The 20,042-nt window shown below is 39.8% G+C and overlaps 2 long non-coding RNA genes and 1 other non-coding gene across 3 annotated transcripts in view; 2 read left to right on the top strand and 1 right to left on the bottom strand.

Moving 5' to 3' along the window:
* Positions 1-2,111: 2,111 nt before the first annotated feature.
* On the bottom strand, positions 2,112-8,108 carry LOC133857857 (uncharacterized). The gene is made up of 3 exons (XR_009898387.1): positions 7,805-8,108; positions 7,605-7,654; positions 2,112-2,336 (listed from the first exon to the last, which is right to left on the bottom strand). It is a non-coding gene; the product is annotated as an uncharacterized LOC133857857 (long non-coding RNA).
* Positions 3,309-20,042, top strand: part of LOC133857856 (uncharacterized) — a 99,730-nt gene continuing 82,996 nt past the window's right edge. The window contains exons 1-3 of the long non-coding RNA XR_009898386.1: positions 3,309-3,781; positions 5,391-5,487; positions 6,766-6,900. This is a non-coding gene — a long non-coding RNA (uncharacterized LOC133857856). The remainder of the gene's footprint in view (positions 3,782-5,390; positions 5,488-6,765; positions 6,901-20,042) is intronic.
* LOC133858209 (small nucleolar RNA U3) lies at positions 15,515-15,727 on the top strand. The gene has a single exon (XR_009898487.1). It is a non-coding gene; the product is annotated as a small nucleolar RNA U3 (small nucleolar RNA).

Here is a 20,042-nt window from a genome sequence, read left to right as displayed (position 1 = left end):
TATACTCAAAAAAGATAGAAAAATAATCTACATAATTACTTGCTGTAAATGGGATAGGTGTAAGCAATATATACACTTGTGTTTGAGGTATAAATTTAGAAAAATGCTACGCAACTCTAGTTATGTTTTTTTTAATAAAATTATTAACTATTTTTTAACAGATTTGGCAAGATGTTTCATGTCCACTGTTTGAGTACCAGCCCTTATTGCAGCATCTTTTTGCGTGGATTGGCCACTCTTATGAGATCTTAATTTTGACGACCTCTCATTGAGATCTCAGTAGGACCATGGATTAATTACTTAACAAATTTTTTTATAATTTTTTTTATGACCAATTGCAAGGGCCACGGCCCCTGCTCGCCTTAACGTGGCTCCGCCACTGCTCTTCTAAAAATTCATTACTTCTCTCTCATTTGTAAGCACTCTCTTAATCAACTGTTAAAATAAAAAAGAAAGAAGAAATGGTTACGTAGTATACTTACACATTTCCCAACGCCGCTCATTCTTGTATTAATCTTGCTAAACTAATAAATGGCAAAAAAGAAGAAAAAAAATGATAGGTAAGTCGTGTTTAAAGTAAAAGCGCGTATAGATTTTTCTTAGAACTCAAACAATAGGGCACCTTTAAACTTATATAACCAAGGGAAAAAAAAATTAAGAGCACATCACTTGAACCTTTGCAAAGAGAAATTTTCAATTGTAAAGCAGTTGAACATCTTTTCCAATGTTGAAGAGAGTTCCATATTATTGTCATAGGTTTTGAGATCAAGCTTCCTCTTGTATGGAGCACCATCTATGCCGACCATGACATAAAGACATTCGGATCCCAACTTTCCCTCTGCATCATCATCACTCTTTGGAGGATGAGAAGCCATTGAATTCTTCCCGAATGAGCGAATTAGTGGCCTGACATGTGCAAAAAGCACACCGAAAGAAATATATAAGTATTTTTTTCTAAAAATATGAGAGAGATTTTAAATGAAAATAAAAATTCAACCTCCTTTGTGAAGGGCCAGAGTACAAAAATCCAAAGTAATAAGACTTGGCCATTATAGGGAGAACAAGTTTGTGCACTAAGCAAAGGTATCCAAAGAAAATGAAAGTAAACTTGAAGAATTTCTATTTGTAAACGTTTGCGACATACAAGCATGAAACAACAGAAATGTCTGATAAAGAAAGAAATTTTGCTCGTAGGCCACCGGATTAAATGGTTGTGATAGTTTATTGAGGGGATTATATAGGGGATTCTAAGTGAGTAACTGGTGGTAAAAAAGTATTGAGGATATTTACAAAAAGAAGAAGAGAAAACATGTGATAGGTGCATAGTCGAGAGATTTCAATTTCATTGAAAAAGTTTTGTTCAAACAAGTTTTGGTTCTCTGCTGATTGCCAAATCAAAAGGATAGATATGGTGCAGACTGCAATTATGCTCATAAAATAGAGAAAAATAATCTACATAATTACCTGCTGTAAATGGGACAGGTGTAGGCAATGTATACACTTGTGTTTGAGGTATAAATTTAGAAAAATGTTACGCAACTCTGGTTATGTTTTTTTTTTTTTTTATGAAATTTATTAACTGTTTTTTAACAGATTCAGCGAGATGTTTCATGTCCACTGTTTCAGTACCAGCACTTATTGCAGCCTCTTCTTGCGTGGTTTGGCCACTCTTATGAGATCTTAATTTTGACGACCTCTTGTTGAAATTTCATTGAGACCATGGATCAATTAATCAACAAATTCTTTTATAAGTTTTTTTAAAAAACCAATTGCAAGGGCTACGGCCCCTGATCGCCTTAACGTGGCTCCACCACCACTCCTATAAAAATTCATTATATCTCTCTCCTTTGTAAGCACTCTCTTAATCCACTATCAAAATCAAAAAGAAAGAAGAAAATGTTACGTAGTATACTTACACATTTTCTAACGCCGCCCAGTCCTATATTAATCTTGCTAAACAAATAAAAAAAAGAAAAGAAAAGAAAGAAAGATAGGTAAGTCGTGTCTGAAGTAAAATCTCGTATAGATTTTTCTTAGAACTCAAACAACAACACACCTTTAAACTTATATAATCAGGGAAAAAAATTAAGAGCAGATCACTTGAACCTTTGCAAAGAGAGATTTTCAATTGTAAAACAGCTGAACATCTTTTCCAATGCTGAAGAGAGTTCCATATCGCTGCCATAGGTTTTGAGATCAATCTTCCTCTTGTATGGAGCACCATTCATGCCAACCATGACATAAAGACATTCGGATCCCAACTTGCCCTCTGCATCATCATCACTCTTTGGAGGATGAGAAGCCATTGAATTCTTCCCGAATAAGCGAATTGGTGGCTTGACACATGCAAAAGAACACCAAAAGAAATATATAAGTATTTTTTCTAAAAATATGAGAGAGATTTTAAATGCAAAATTAAATATTCAACCTCCCCTGTGAAGGGCCAGAGTATAGAAATCCAAAATTCCAAAGTAATAAGAATTGGTCAATACTTGGAGAACAATCTTGCGCACCAAGCAAAGATATCCAAAGAAAATGAAAGTAAACTTAAAGAATTTCAATTTCTAAACGTTTGAAACATACAAGCATGAAACAATAGAACTTTCTGATAAAGAACGAAATTTTGCTCGTAAGCCACCAGATAAAATGATTGTGACATTTTATTGAGGGGATTGTATAGGGGATTCTAAGCGAGTAACTGGTGGTAAAAAGTATTGAGGATACTTACAAAAAGAAGAAGATAAAACACGTGATAGGTGCACAGTTGAGAGATTTTAATTTCATGGTAATAGATTTGTTCAAACAAGTTTTGATTATCTACCGATTGCCAAATCAAAATGATAGATATGGTGCAAACTGCTGTTATGCTCAAAAAAGAGAGAAAAATATACACACTTGTGTTTGAGGTATAAATTTAGAAAAATGCTACGCAACTCTTGTGAAGACCAAGAAAAATTAATAGGAATTTAGCATTTAATAAATTGTATTTATTAAATGGTGAGACTAATGATTATATTTTTGGTGATGATATTTATATTACCAAAATAAAATAAGCCTAAGATAAAATAATAAGAATATAATTATAGTTATCATAGTGGGTTCTAGTTGAATGAGTAATTAATTATGTTAACAAAGGTGTGGTTTAAAAAATGTAGGGGTCAAATGTTAATTAATAAATGGAAAGGTAGAAGAGTTAGAAAAGAAATAGGGATAAATGAAATAAAGAAGAAAGGAGAGTCAAATATAATAGAAGAAGATTAAACAACATGTATCTAAAGACAAGAGATGGATTGTCGGCAATAATAAAGAAGAAAGAAAAAGTGTAGAATAATCATGCTAAAAGACAAAAGAGAAAAGCAAAAAACAAAAGGAAATAAGAATATGGGACAAGCCCAACCGGTCTTCCCTTCTCTTTTTTCTTTCACTTTTCTTTCTTTCTCTCCCTCTCTCCTCACATGCACGCACTTCTCTCCCTCCCACTTCTTCTCTCTCTTCCTTTTCTCCTTCTTTTTCTCTTTTCCCCTTTTCTCTCCCCCTGTTTCACGGCAGCAGCAGCCCCCACCAATTCTTTTCTCTTCTTCCTCCCTTCTCCCTTGTCACGCACGCACAGCAGCTCATTTCTTTTCCTTTCCTTTCCTTCTTCCTCTCTTCGTCTCTACCACGCCCACACACGCACAGTGAGCCCATGTGAGAGACGAACCCGTGAGAGTGAGAGAGACCTGGAACTCATTTCCGGTGGGTGTCGCCGGTGATCAGTGGCGCGATTTCCGGCCATGCTTTGGTAAGATCCTTTTTCCCTAGCTTTTGGGTTTGATTTTCGTTGAGATTTTTGGAGGTAGTACCGAATGGGTTTCTTAGAGTTTAATTTTGTTTAGATTTTTGGGGGGAATCCGAAAATGGAATGGATTTTAAGGGATTTGATTTAGATGATACTCTTACGGTTTTATGGGTTATTGATTGTGCTTGTAAATTAGGGTTTATGCTAAGCAAATAGTTTGATTTGGGGTTTTGGTTTGAGATGAAAACCTAGGGTTTTATTGTGAATTTTGGAGAGGATGGCTGAATATATGTATGTGGATTTATGGAGTATTGGTTGTGTTAATGGATGGTTTTGGTGGTAGTTTAGGGAGTTTTTTTGATGATGTTTAGTTGGAACTTTGAGGAGTGTATTTTGCTGTTGAAGAGTATGTAAGAATCCTTAAGCTTGATGGGTTGTTTGATTGTGATTGTGTGGAGTTGAAGTAATACCAGTTGGGCCCTTGATGTTATAGTTGACTAATTATGGGTATAGGAGTTTGAGAATGGTTTTGTTAGATATTCCATTAGCATTAGTTGATTATGGAGACACTATGTGAGTAATGATAATAAGAACGGGTATGGATAGAAATTAATATAAACAAGTAAATAAAATACATTTGTATAAAGAAAGAATAAACTTATGAATAGGTAAAGTGATTATATAAATGGATCATGGATTTATGCCAATGTAATTGAAGACATTAAGATGATCTTTAAGTATAAGTCATTAAAGTTCTAGGTTGGAAAGACTTAATGAATTAGCTTAAAGTGTTGTATGTGTATATGTATATATGTATACATGTACATGTATGTGACTAAAATATATATGTGTATATATTGCTAACTTAGTGAATGAAAGACAAACTATACAAAATGGTTAGTAATTAAAAAGAATGTTAAAGAACGATAAATTACTCAATTAACCCCTAGGTTTGCAAATATAAGTTAGAAGACTTATAGAACCTATAGGTGTATTATAAATTCGTTGTGCAACAACATAGTAACTAATTCGCTTAATCATATCCACATAGTGTTTATGTGTACTAATGGATTAGGTCTAAGCTTGTTAATCATTGCATGTGTGGGTACATATATATATATATATATATATATATATGGGCCGAATAGACTTAGCTTAAACGGATAGACTAACTATAAGACTTGATAGTTAATAATGACAACAAGGTGACTTGTTGCCTAATTCACCTATCCATGTACACTAAGTGCTTTAGTGCATATCATCGGTTAGGTTAAGTATTGTATATGTATATGTATATATGTACATATATACATATGCATGCATACATGTTAAATACATATTGTTAACTTAGTAAATAAGCAACAAACCATTAATGGATTCACAATGGTAATGTGATGTAATAATAATATGTAGGCAACTAAAATAGTAAATACATCTCCTAATTAATAAGCAAGATATAATAAGAACCTATAACCAATGATTAGCCTAATAATAGTTTAGGATACCTAGCTAGCTTTAGAAGCGAGTGATGTGACGTGTGAGCACGCGGGTAGTTAGGGTGTCATAGAGTATGTGATTCAATAGTGTAGTCTAACGATACCAATGTTTGCAGGATCATGTTCGGATTGGAGACTTTAATTGGTTCTCCAATGTAGAGTCCAAGTGACTAGAGTCCAAGGAGTGTTCAAGTTGGAGTCCAATGCAGCAAGGTGGGTATTCCACTCACTGAGAAAATATATATTTTTATATGTATTGGATTGATAAGAATATATATGTTGTTTATGAAACCGAACCAACCATATGATGAAATGTATGTTTTGAGATGATTTGTTTAGTTTCTATTATGTTCAAATATTATCAATGATGTTTAAGAATTGATGCATGAGGGAAATGTGTTAATTGATTTAAAGTGTTTGAGTACGTTTTGCGGTTGAGATTTAAATTATGCAAATTGTTTGAGAACATGTCATGTTGAAACTGCGTAGATTTGATAACGAAACTAAGTTTTGAATGATTTCAAAGTGTTGGGTAAAATGCTGGATTTGTTTTGTTTTGAGAGGACGTGATTTAACAACTGCATGATTTCAGCGTGACACAGTAGGAAATATATACTGGTCAAGCACGGAACATTGAGCATGTAGTATAGAGCATACATGTCAGAGTAACAGTATCAGCAGAGTAACAGTATCAGCACATTGAGGCAGTATCAGCAACACATTGAGGCATGCATAGCATATATAGCATTGTTTTGTGAGAGATGTTTTTATGTTATGAGTAGATTTTACTAGACGTGTTGGTATGCATAAGTTTCTTAAATGAAAAGCGCTTATGTATATTTTTATCGGATGGTCCATGTGTTAATAGCATACATTGAACTTGAAAGTACATGGATACATGACTACCCAGGTGCGAGTAATGGCATGTCTATGAGTAGGAAGGTTGACTGTTCTTGTTCTTCAGGAAAGACGTGTTAGCATGATTGAGTTTAACTCTAGTGCTCTCATGATCTACTGACGTCAAAGCACGAAGCTGGAATACGATTAGAGATGGTGTTGCGAGTGTTTTGTTGAAGGATGTTATCCTAGTACGGAAAAGTAAGATGCCATGTTCTTTGCTGAAGACTTATGTGTATACGTGATATCTGTGATGGAGTGATCGTGTGCACATATGTCCAAGCGACCGGTGAAAAGTATTATTATAGATGGGTCTATATGTAGAAACTTCCAAGGAGGGATGTCTGGAACTTCTACATGTTTTCACAGCTATATAGTATGTTTTAAATGATTTCTAAATAGTCGGTGTTTACTGCATTAGCTGTTGGTAAATTGTGGCTAATATAGTGCTCGCACGACTAAAATAATATAAAGGTTGGTTCTTTGTGAAAACTCAGTTAGTCTTATACCACTGAGGTCTTAGTATGAGGTATACTAAGGCGGTGAACTCATTATTTCACCTATGCGGATGTGGATACCACCACAACCGTGTAGATGATGTTTCTTTGGCTGCAGGTACTTCGGTATAGTCGATGGGTCGATAGCAGTGTGCTTGGGATATTATGACTGAAGCTCGCCGCGACAGTTATAATGGTCGGACCACGGGTTGTCCACTATTTTATAGGTTTGGTATGGCCTGTGACGTTTGTGTCACTTATTCTTTGTTAAGCCATTATTGTTATAGTGTTAATAAGACTCAAACAGATAGATATTAAATGGCTCTTTGTTGTAATCAACTTGTGATAGATGTATAAGTTGTAATTTCCGCTATTCAGATTTATGTTTTCCGCTGCGTAGATAGATGTATGTTATACTCTGATTATCAGGTACATGTTATGGGGCATGTGCCATATGTTGGCTGAGCGACACGTAGTCGTGCCACTGTGAGGACTCGTTTTATGTTTGTATAAAAAAAAAAAAAAAAAAAAAAAAAAAAAAAAAAAAACGGGTCGTCACAACTCTGGTTATGTTTTTTTTCAAAGAAAATTATTAACGGTTTTTTTTTTTTTCACAGATTCGGCCAGATGTTTCATGTCCACTATTTGAGTACCAGCACTTATTGCAGCCTCTTTTTGCGTGGTTTGGCCACTCTTATGAGATCTCAATTTTGACGACCTCTTGTTGAGATCTCAATGAAACCATGGATCAATTACTTAACAAATTTTTTCATATTTTTTTTTAATCACCAATTGCAGGGCCACATCCCCTGCTTGCTTTAACGTGGCTCCGCCACTACTCCTTTAAAAATTCATTACATCTCTCTCCTTTGTAAGCACTCTCTTAATCAACTGTCAATCAAAAAGAAAGAAGAAAAGGTTACACAGTATACTTACACATTTCCCAATGCCGCTCATTCCTGTATTAATCTTGCTAAATTAATAAACTGTAAAAAAAAAATGATATGTAAGTCATGTCTAAGGTAAAAGCTCGTATAGATTTTTCTTACTAATCAAACAACAAGGCACCTTTAAACTTATATAATCAGGAAAAACAATTTTTAGGAGCACAATGAACCTTTACAAAGAGAGATTACCAATTGTAAAGCTACTGAACATTTTTTCCAATGCTAAAGAGAGTTCCATATCACTGCCATAGGTTTTGAGATAAATCTTCCTTTGGTATGGAGCACCATCCATGCCGACCATGATATAAAGACATTTGGATCCCAACTTGCCCTCTGTATCATCATCACTCTTTGGAGAATGAGAAGCCATTGAATTCTTCCCAAAGGAGCAAATTGGTGGCCTAACACATGCAAAAAATACACCGAAAGAAATAAGTTTTTATTCTGAAAATGCGAGAGAGATTTTAAAATGAAAATAAATATTCAAGCTCCCCTGTGACGGGCCAGAGTATAGAAATCCAAAGTAATAAGACTTGGCTAGTACTAGGAGAATAATCTAACACACCAAGCAAAGATATCCAAAGAAAATGAAAGTAAATTTGGAGAATTTCAATTTGGAAACGTTTGCAACATACAAGCATGAAACAACAAAACTGTCAGATAAAGAAGGAAAGATATAGCGACTTTGATGTAATGAGTTTTTTTATTTAATTTTGCTAGTAGGCCACCAGATAAAATGGCTATGAGCGTTTATTGAGGGGATTATATAGGGTATTCTAAGCAGGTAACGGGTGGTAAAAAGTACTGAGCATACTTACAAAAAGAAGAGAAAACACGTGCTAGGTGCATAGTCGAGAGATTTCAATTTCATATGGTAAAAGATTTGTTCAAACAAGTTTTGATTCTCTACCGATTGCCAAATCAAAAGGACAGATATGGTGCAGACTACAGTTATGCTTAGAAAAGAGAGAAAAATATTCTACATAATTACCTGTTGTAAATGGGACATGTGTAGGCAATATTTACACTTATATTTGAGGTATAAATTTAGAAAAATGCTACGCAACTCTGGTTACATGTTTTTTTCATGTGACAATTATATATATTTTTTTTTTTAACTTGCACTTCAAAATATAAAGAGTGTGCATTTGAGAGTATAAAAATAAAATGTGTGTAGAATTTCTCATAAATTTATTGTGAGAATAAGTTTGTAATATATGCTCAATTATGTCTCTTGGCTCTGTTTTCATTTTAGTAAGATCCTTTCACCCTTGAAGTCCTTAGGGATCCCTTTCTGTTGACAATGATCTAAATCTAATTTTATTATGGTTAGAATAAACATATGCAGCAAAATGGCAATGGAAACTTTTTTATTCAATGTTGTGAGACGAAAACCATAAGTTCATATATTAATTAAAATAGCTAGGCTGATTGATTTTAAGGTATAATTAATATATACCCTAATACAAACTGTAGTTCACATTTTTCTAAGAGAAATTTATTTATGTGTACAAAATTAAAATAAGGGAAAAATATAATTTAGTCCCTCCAACTATCATCGATTCTCCGGATGGCCCCCCAAACTACCAATGCTTGCATTCCAGCCCCCCAAACTACTAACTGCTAGTTTTTTGGCCCCATCCATCAATTTATGCCGTCTAAGTGGATGAAAAGTGAGTCATATGCACTGCACATGACTCTTTTAGCCCAAAAACCCGAAAATACCCCTCTCCTTACACGTTAAAATTCTCATTTCGCCCTTCGAAACAAAACAGCAGATTAACATAGAAAATAGACAAACTAGAGCTATAATTTACCATTATGCCATTTGGTAATAAACAAAGAGAGTTGGGTTTTGTTTTTTAGGGTTCACGACATTCTCGAAGGTTCAAAGGCGAGTATTGCTGCTGACACTACTGAGTTGAAGACCCATTCTTGAAGGCATCAAGCTTCACGAGTTGATTTCCGGGTGAAATATTGATCTCCATTCTCCGTTTTGATGGCCTTATTTAGAGCTTCTAATGATGTCACCTTTGTCATCAGTGTCATCGTTGCCGTTGCATGACCAAAATCCCCGCTCCCGACGGCTTGTCCTTCGCCACCTTTTCCGACGGCTACGACGACGGGTTTATACTCGATGACGATATCAGCCACTACATGTTCGAGCTCAAGGGCCATGGCTCCCAAGCTCTCAATGAATTTGTCGTGTCCAGTAATGTTGATTTAGCCACTCATTCTATTAATTCTTTTGGAAGAGTTTAAAACTGTTCAAAGCTCCTATCAAAACTTGACATAATTCAAATAGCTAGGTTGTGTAGATTGTGTGTGCGTTTTTTATGCTTTACACCTTTCTTTTCTTTTCTTTTTTTTTCTTTTTTTGGTTTGTAAGAGGCAAATACTAACTTAAACACTAATACTGAAGGTTCTTGGGCTTCGGCCGTGAGTTTCGGTCTCTCTAGCAAATACTTGTGCCGGTGCTGCCTTTCCTTGGAGAATTAATAGAATGAGTGGGATTTTATAATCATGATGAGGTATGAACATATATATGTAGATTTTATAATATTAGTATATAATTCTTTTTTAAAAATTAATATTACTGTTTGTTATTTATTTCAATTGGATGGCAACAGGCAACTACTTCTGGCACGACCCCCACTCGAGCAAAGTCATTTGTGAAGATGCACACTAGGAAGGACGACACTCACTCGAACGAACGTACACGGGTCCTATGCGTATGCTACTGATCTATTTTACTGATATTTCTAAGTTATGCATGTGATAAAGTATATATTGACTACATGTGTATTTTATGTTGACGATGTATAGGAGAAGATGACACAAAATTCATCCAGTAATCTTGCTGCTACTCAGAGCGTGTCAGAAGACACGGTGCGTTGGGCACCGAACGACGCATACGAATAGGCGTTGGGGAGGCTTGAGTACGTGGGGAGGGTTCGGCAGGTTGGCCCTAACGTTACTCTCGTACGTAGGACGTGTTTCTCATACCGGGCTTGCTCACAAGGAGGATCATCCCAGTGTACATCTCGGGGCTGCTCCATACATGACAGTATAATGGCGACAATGGAGACATTGCTACAGGCTCAGACCCAGAGGAATGACACCTTGGAGCAATGCCTGCGACAACTCAAGGTTGTACTCCCCTCCATGGGAGTATCACATGCGAGCCCAGGTGTTCAGTAGTCTCCACCTGCAAACGGAGGTAGTACGTCGTCTGTTAGTAGTGTGTCTGCAGGTATGATTAATATTGTGTAAATTGCTTATTTTTAATCAATGTTATGGACTTGATATGCATATAACCAAATTATTTAATTTTTTTCATTACTTGCAGTTAATGTGACAATGATTGGTCCGTTGTCACCTATTGGACGACAGCTGAGCCAGTACTCTCCCGTCGGGACACCATCACCCACTACACCATCCTTTGTGCAGCAATCGCCCATTCGCGAGTACACGCCTGGTACGGGAACTCATGATCCGCAGGGACGGCCTTTAGATTTGTAGATATTTTGTGTAATTTTGTTTTGTTAGTAACAATAACGTTTATTAGTACATAATCTATTGTTGTGTTGGACTTATAATTATTGATTTGTGTAATTTGATTTTGTGTTTATGGTAAATTTCAAATGTTGTCCTAATATTTTTGTGATTTTTTGGGTAAAAAAATGGATCAATATATTGTGGTTTTTATTTTTGCAAAAAAAAAAAAAATGCATTTTACTACGTGGTAGATGCCACCAGCCGACTGTAGGCCATGTGGACTTTGATCCATGTGGCCATAGTCGGCAACGTGGAAGATAATCCATGTGGCTGACAGTTGACATCGTAGATCTAAGTGTACGTGGCACATTAGCCACGTGGATTATGGTCCACACGACCGACTGTTAGCCACGTGGAGTATGGTCCACGTTGCCGACTGTGGCCAAGTGGATCAAAGTCCACGTGGCCTACAGTCAGCCGCGTGGATTTAATCCACATGGCCAATGTGCCACGTGGATTAAATCCACGCGGCTGAAACATCAGCCATGTGTGTATTACACGTGGCTGACGTGTCGCAGCGTTTTCAGCGTGACACGTGGCACATTGGCGACGTGGGCAGCTTGGACACGTGGCAAATTGTACATTTCACAACAATCGGATCTACCACGCCGCGCACACGTGGCTAATAGTTTGCCACGTGTATGGGCCCCATACACATGGCAACTTGCATGTGGTGACTTGCAAATTTTTTTTGTAGTGAAATCACAGTGATTTGGTGCTGCATGGAAATAAAATCGGCTCCAAAGTGGAATGTTTGTCTTGGTTCCTTGAGAGTAGAGATGCCATGTACAATAATTCAATGCTGCCAGCTAGGGGTTTAATGTGTCTCACAGCCAAGAATAGCTCTTGTGCATGCATGAAATTACGTGTGTAATTGCTTTCTTGCATGGAAAGAATCATGACTTCAAGACCCATGTATTTATAAAAGGCGCATACAACTTCCAACAATATACCAATTGATTTTTGTCCTTACAAAACTAGAGTTGACTTACTGTCCGGGCTTTAAAAAGAATTAGAAGCAAAAAAGGTTCATCTAGATAGCCTTGTTGTCTGTAGTAATATTAGGATAAAGAGAACCTTAACTATGATCATTCATCCAAATACAGCCAAACTGTTACCTTTGTTTCATTGTTGCTATTTCATGAACAAGAATTATATCCAACAACTTTAGAGATATCATTTTGAACCCCTATCATCAACTTCAATGATTAAATGAACCTAAAATATTATAAAGGAACTGTATATATAAAGTGAATCAATGACTTGGGAGGCTTGGTAGCACGAGCTCTTTCTAAGCCATTCTCATCCGGCCAAACAAAGAGCAGGCCTTGAGATTGCATTATAGGAAGCCTAGTAGCGAGATCAGAGCACTTGATTCATGGGTAGCCCTGTCGAACCAAAGCACGAGATCTCTACCCACTTTTCATGACTCTGTTCATCTTTGTTTTACAACATGAAAACAGAGGTGAAGCACAATGACAATGTTAACGTACAGAAGAATTGGAGGCTTAAGTAAGTTATCTTTCATGTAGATAACTAGAGAGGGAGACCCAGTTCAAAGAATGCTATTTATAGTATGTTGAAGCCAATTTTTGTCTGGTGACGTGGCGTAATCAGAGACGTCCCTCCATCTGTGTGTTGGCCTGCAAAACAAGAAAGACCCGCCGGGGGTTGGCCGGCAAAGCCTCCTCCGACGATCAAGTCAGTCAAGTGTCTAAAGAAGAAAGAGAGAGACAGAGGGAGAGAGAGTGTGTGAGAGTCCGTCCAAAATAGATCCTGATACCCCCTTTTATACTCATGTATGCTATATGTCTATTTTGCCCCTGTTGAGCACAAGGCTCAATGTAGACGTCTGGTATCTTCTCTGACCTGATTTGACTGGCCTAATAAATACTGAAGGCTGCTAGTGACCAAGGCTCAAGGTCCGGGGACCAAACCGGAGTCTGGGATCTAATTTAAGGGGCCAATCTGGCCCCACTCTGAGTAGGGGATGAATATCTCCCTAACAATTACCCCCCAATTCTCCTATCTTTATTATAAAGGTAGGGAGAATTTACCCAATGGAACCTTCATGATTTGACTGATTTGTCGTTCATTTCTCATCCAATTTGCAAAATGCTTTCCTCTGCTCCCATAGACACTTGAGCGTTTCTCTGACCGTCGTTCTACATAGCTCCAAGCCAATTATGGCGAGCAATCAGGAGTTTATTTCTGTCATAAATTCCCCACTAGTTAGGCGTACCTAATGCCCCGTAAATTGTGCATGCATTGATCATCATTATTTTCCTATTTATTCGCCATTTCCATTGCTGGAAGGTCATTGGTCTCCAGATTGCTCATTTGAGTAGATTTTCCTCTCTTCTTATTCCTTTTCTGCAGATCGAATCCTTTCCTTTCATCCTTTTTTGAACTCTCCAGATCTTCTCGCAATGCTCCTCATTCCTGGCGTGGTCCTCATGCCCGAGCAAATTCACAAATTCATTAAGGATGGTCCTGGCTTAGAAGTTCCTAGCCCTGAAGTATTGGCTCTCCATGGCGGTTCTGTCGAATGTGTGATCTCCGGCTTTAGGCACGCAGGGGTGCGTGTCTTCCGGCTCTACGCCAACCTGGTCCTGTCCTACCGACAGGAGTTGTGCAGCGCCCCAGTTTTGCCCCAACTGCTCACGAGAGCTCAACCATTCAAGCCTCATTTGAACTTTGCGCGGGTGAACCCTTCAAAATTTTCAGGCAATTCATCTTTGCAGTGTTAGGATTACTTGTAATCGGATGACTACCCTGCACAGTATTCTTTCGGGGTTGTCTGTTCTCTTTGTCTTCATGTATGTGCGTACTCCGAGTAAATCTAATAAAATCTTCTTCTTTGGTGAAACTCATATCTTTGCAACATGAATTTCAAGTCAATCTCCAATAACTTCACTAGTCTACCATTGAAATGGATGCCTCGTAAATCATAAAATTTTACTCGTATAACATCATGTCAAGCATTCGCATTATGCTTCCCCGAACAATGATTCTGATGGCATTTTAACATGCTCATTGCTCAATAGTAGGAAACTTATCATCGGGCCATCAATTTCCTATGGTTGACAGATGGCTGTTAACCGGCATGTCTGAAGTCCGGGGACTACTGAGGGCGCAACGGCCCTTTCTGTTTCTTCAAAGGAGAAGTAATCGTCCCAATTTTCTCTACGACCTCTGGGTCTTTAGACCGGAAATTTTTTGTCCTTGATATAACCCCAAGCGCAAATGGCTTCCAGAAAATTGATTTCAGCTTAACGTCGGATAAACCGCGTGATTAAGCGAGACTGTCCCCGACCACACTGGTTTAGGCTAAGCGTAGCTTGCCACTGGAGAGTTCGAACGCTATAGTAGATCTGGAGCACTGTGGGGGATTCCTTATATAAATTATAGGTTTAGCCCGTCAATCCTTCTACTTGTCCGAGGAGTATTTCAAACCGGGACATTGGTTTCGAGGTCACCTCTCCATCCAAGAGAGGGTAATCATCCAAATCCGAAGACATGGTCATTTTCTTTAAGGCGGTCAGCCATCATGGCTACCTCTACTTCATCGCACGCTTTCTGGGGACTAGTTCGGTCTCCTCATCTGAAGTAAGTCCCTACTCCATCCAAAGAGGGACTTCACTTGCTACTTCCTTTCCAACTTAATGGATCCGGTCTACAAGGAGCTGATATTCAACTCGTCCCCTTATCCAACAGGGGACGTTTTGTCCGAGAATAATTTTTAGTTTCCTTATCCGAGGAAGACCCCCTTATCTAAGGAGGAAATGTCCATGAAACATCTCATTCCTTTTTTGTGTTATCCTACCATAGGAGTTCGAATATCAATGGCGTCCTGGAAGCAAAGTCTGCTGTAGGGGACATATCCCTAGCCCGATTTGTTAAAGAGGTTCACTCCCTGTTCTTAAGGGTTCCTAAGCAGCAAGTGATCTTGAAGATGGGAAATTATAATTTCTCATGCCGAATCTGTTGTTACTAATCTACAGCATTCAGTAGATCAGCTTCTCTGGCGTTCCCAGCAATCATTCCGATGTGTTTAGGTGATGAGTGGGATTTCCCAAGAGCAAATGGAGAAGCAATCATTCTGGTGTTATCCGTGGATAGATTTGCTTCTGTTTGGATTGCATGGCCACTTCCTTATACTTGTTAGGATTATCCCAAGGCCGGGATGTAGGAATTTCAGCCTCATCCAACGAAGGATGTCCTCTTAATTTATCCCACTTTCAGAGTGGGCTCCTTTATTCTCTACGAGGTTTTATCCTCGTCCTTCCTTGTCCAATGACCATGAGTGTTAGTTTTTGGACTCGTTGTCCGGGGTCTCGACCGACCTTACTTGAACAGGATCTGTTCTATAGGCTCGTACATCTGTATCCGTGATCACTAAGGAGACAGGAACCTAAGTCTGGAGGATGAATCACGACCGTACGATTAGAGAGTGATTAACAGCGTCGTGGCCCTTGGGCCCTTGATGCAGTAGAGGATCGTTCTCAGCCATGATCTCTTGGCTGGGATGGTCGCACGTCTGTCTGACAGATTTCCTTTAAAACCTCCCTAGACTAAAAAATCTGTGGGAGTTAGTGGAGATAAATTTCTTTCCATGTCCTAATTTTTTAATGAGGTTGTGCTCCTGATCCTGATTTTTCTTGCGAATTCAACGAGAACAAAAGATTTTATCTGTCTGATTTCCCTTCTCAGTTTTGCTGTGATTTGCCCTAGAAGTGTATCAAATATTCGATAACGAATTCCCCAACCTCTTACCACCCCCCCCCCCCCCAAAGCACTCCGGTATGAGGAAAGCTGGCCGGAGTGATTTGTCCTGGGAACATAAGTCAAGAGCCCGTGAAAATAAATCAACGGCTTGGATGGGGAAGGATGACTAAGCATCTGAAAAAGCCTAAATTACCCCCACGTCCTCGACCAGGTGGGGTGGTTCCTGTCCGAGAGATCGGACGTTCCTCATCACCCCCCTGTCCTCTACCAGGAGGGGTGGTCCCTGACCGAGAGATCGGACGTTCCTCATCACCCTAGGAGGGGTGGTCCTTGTCCGAGAGATCGGACGTTCCTCGTCACCCCAGTAGGGGTGGTCCTTGTCCGAGAGATCAGACGTTCCTCGTTACCCCAGTAAGGGTGGTCCCTGTCCAAGAGATCGGACGTTCCTCATTACCCCAGTAGGGGTGGTCCTTGTCCGAGAGATCGGACGTTCCTCGTCACCCCAGTAGGGGTGGTCCCTGTCCGAGAGATCGAACGTTCCTCATCACCCCAGTAGGGGTGGTCCCTGTCTGAGAAATCGGACGTTCCACGTCACCCCAATAGGGGTGGTCCCTATCCGAGAAATCGGATGTTCCTCGTCACCCCAATAGGGGTGGTCCTGGTTCGAGAGATCGGATGTTCCTCGTCACCCCAGTAGGGGTGGTCCTTGTCCGAGAAATCAGACGTTCCTCATCACCCCAGTAGGAGTGGTCCCTGTCTGAGAGATCGGACGTTCCTCATCACCCCAATAGGGGTGGTCCCTGTCCGAGAGATCGGACGTTCCTCATCACCCCAGTAGGGGTGGTCCCTGTCCGAGAGATCGGACGTTCCTTGTTTTTTACGAGGTCCTATCCTCGGTCCTGATTTTTTAACAAAGTTATTACTCCTCATCCCTATCCGAGAGATCGGACGTTCCTTATTTTTTACGAGGTCCTATCCTCGGTCCTAATTTTTTAACGAGGTTATTACTCCTCATCCCTGTCCGAGAGATCGGACGTTCCTCATCACCCTGGAGGGGTGGTCCCTGTCCGAGAGATCGGATGTTCCTCGTCACCCCAGGATGGGTGGTCCTTGTCCGAGAGATCAGACGTTCCTCGTCACCCCAGTAGGGGTGGTCCCTGTTCGAGAGATCGGACGTTCCTTGTTTTTTACGAGGTCCTATCCTCGGTCCTGATTTTTTAACGAGGTTATTACTCCTTATTCCTTTTTTTTTTTACAAATAAATTTAGCCGAACATTTTCTGGTACTTTCTTTCTCGAGCTCAAATATTTGTTAAGAGTCAGCTAATACAAAAGTGTATGTTTAGCATTTACTCTTGAAATCATGAGATTATCAAGGATCTCAGAAATTATGCCCCCTAGGGGCACAATAGTTAATTAATTATTAGTCTTTGTCTTCCGCTGGAGAGACCTCTCCAGGTCTGGCACTCCGAGATTTATTACCCTTGTGTTTTATACTAAGAGGTATATATGTATATATCTATACCACCAATGTCTAATTTCCAGAATTTAATGAGATGAAATAAAAAAAGAAGAAGAAGAGTGAACTTATCTTGGGTTTTTTGCTGTAGAAAAACCTCTCTCCGTTGCTCTTCTTTTCCCTTGCTTTCCAAAACATATTCTCTGTTGCTAAAAAACCTTAGCTGCCATAAATCTATCGTCCAGGAAAATGATGGGGACTGTATCCCATCCCTAAGCTTGGAAGGAGAACCGGCCGACGCATTTAAAATGCACGTTAAGATCTTGTAGTGTTGTGACTAAATATCTTCATTTCTTTCTTAGCTATCCCACTAGAATTCATTATAATATCTCCATGCCATAAGCTTGTTCTGATCTCTACGTGCAGGTTTGTCCAACTCGATTTTGCTCACACATATTCAGTAATATAATCCTGCACCTTTCTTCCAAATCGGGTTTCCTCCTGCAAAATACCCCAAGAACCCTTTGCAAAATAGACTTGCGAAAAATGAGCAACTCTGCAGCGGGCTAAGTTGATTTCTTCGACCTTCCCCGACCAGGAGGCTTTTTGTCAGTCCTCAGATAATGCCCACGTCTGTTGCCGAGACAAATAGAACGGTTTATTCATCTGGGTTCCGACCTCTAGCCAACGCAGAGGGCAGGACGGGCCGTACATCTATCTGGTTGTCGACCTTGAACCGATTCTGTGCTGGTATTGCTTTGCTGGCACCTGGGTAGCGATATATAACCATCCTCTGACTTTCAAGTGTATCCCAAGCAGCTCTAATAGCTTTCCAATCAGCGGTAGAGCTTGCTGTCTCCGAGTTTCGGGGTCTATGCGACCGATAGTTGAATACCTGAGCCCGACTGTTTCATTAACCCCTTCGAAGCCTTTTCGGTGCAAATCGTTGGCTAGTCCTCCTTTCCCGGCATTTCTCGTTTATCATGAAGGTGAACTTCTGGACCCACACTCAGACAAAGATGGTGTCTACAATAGAGTCCCTTTGATTCGTGGCTGTTCAACAATCTAGCCGGCCGGACATCGGTCTCTTATCAACATTGAGATTATCCATATCACAAACAAGTCCCGCCACTGCAACGCACGAAGTTGTGAGGTACCTCTGCAGTCCGGGGGGAGAGACCGCACGCTCCTCCTCTTTTTTAAAGAAGCAAAACTCCCATTATACACTAGGTGTCGAACCCCAAAGAATCCCGAAAGTTTCAGTTCGGTGCTGGGCTTCCTGAGGAGCTTATGCGATCTGTTGTGAGCACGAGTTTCCCGTGTTTGCCTAGGTAGAACTGTGTCAAACCTGATATAATCCTGGCGCCAGCCTGATATAGGTCCTGAGAATGTTGTAATAACTGTGGCCCCCGGATTCCGGAAATGATCTCGTAAGGGATCCCGGAGACGACCTCGGACATAATCTCAGAAGTGTTTCTGGAGACAATAAAACGCACACTAGTTCGATGACGCTTAAATGAACCCGATCCGTTTGCTAAGGTCTGAACGTGCAGACCACCTATCCGGTTGTCATCTTCCAACCAATGCCAAAAAAAAAAAATTGTGCTCGGCTCTGCTACCGTGGAGTGGGCCCAAGCTTGCCCCGTCCCCTTCCATAGTGATCTTCTGTGGCGTTGCAGCGTGATGCAACACATTTTGTCGAATCAAACAGGTCCCTTAACCCAAATCATATAATGACGTAGTATATCCTTTGATAAGCCCGGAGTTCCTTTCAGAACTGTTCTAGCCTTTATTTGTGCTAACGAGCATGTGCCTCATAGGAAGAGGGCAATATGGAGATTTTGTCCTCACCATTCACAAGGTAAGACCAACAGTCCTACCAAACAAGCACTAACCCTTGTCTTATGACCGCGGAAGTCGCATCAATTAAAAATCCATCCTAGAATTCACACCAAAACCAATAAAGCCATATTTACTTTCCCTACGGCTTTCCTACAGCTTAATACGTGGCCAATCCTTGGCCTTGCACCTTTTGGTAAAGCTGGTATCTTTTATCACTGGAAGTATTTTTTCAGTCACAAGACACCCTCAGAAACACACTATGCTACCAAACACTTATTCAAAGACAATATTCAGGCTTTCCTCAAGCTTCTCCATGCTCAAAATCCAACAATTTTCTGATCCTTTCAAACTGAATCTCCCAGCTTGCACTTGGCAAATTATAACAACCATTCAGATAAGTTAAGAAAGTTTCTAAGACCCATTTTTCATAACCTTTCTGCAGCTTAAATGTGGTTACTTCTCCTTCTGTAGATCTGGCAAAGGTAAGCTTCGCTCTTTGATGTAGCAGTGCTCAGATTGCTCCACTCTCTTTTTCTTGGTGAAGGGGGCCTTCGATCACCAGTCACCATTCTGAGTTTTTGTTTTGGTAAGAACGACGACGTCGTTCCCACAGACAGCGCCAATTGTTGAAGCCAATTTTTGTCTGGTGACGTGGCGTAATCAGAGACGTCCCTCCATCCGTGTGTTGGCTTGCAAAACAAGAAAGACCCGCCGGGGGTTGGCCGGCAAAGCCTCCTCCGACGATCAATTCAGTCAAGTGTCTAAAGAAGGAAGAGAGTGACAGAGGGAGAGAGAGTGTGTGAGAGTCCGTCCAAAATAGATCCTGATACCCCCTTTTATA

This window comes from Alnus glutinosa, chromosome 14 (assembly GCF_958979055.1).
Source record: "Alnus glutinosa chromosome 14, dhAlnGlut1.1, whole genome shotgun sequence".
Classification (NCBI taxonomy): domain Eukaryota; kingdom Viridiplantae; phylum Streptophyta; class Magnoliopsida; order Fagales; family Betulaceae; genus Alnus; species Alnus glutinosa.
This window is presented reverse-complemented; position numbering and strand designations above follow the sequence as displayed.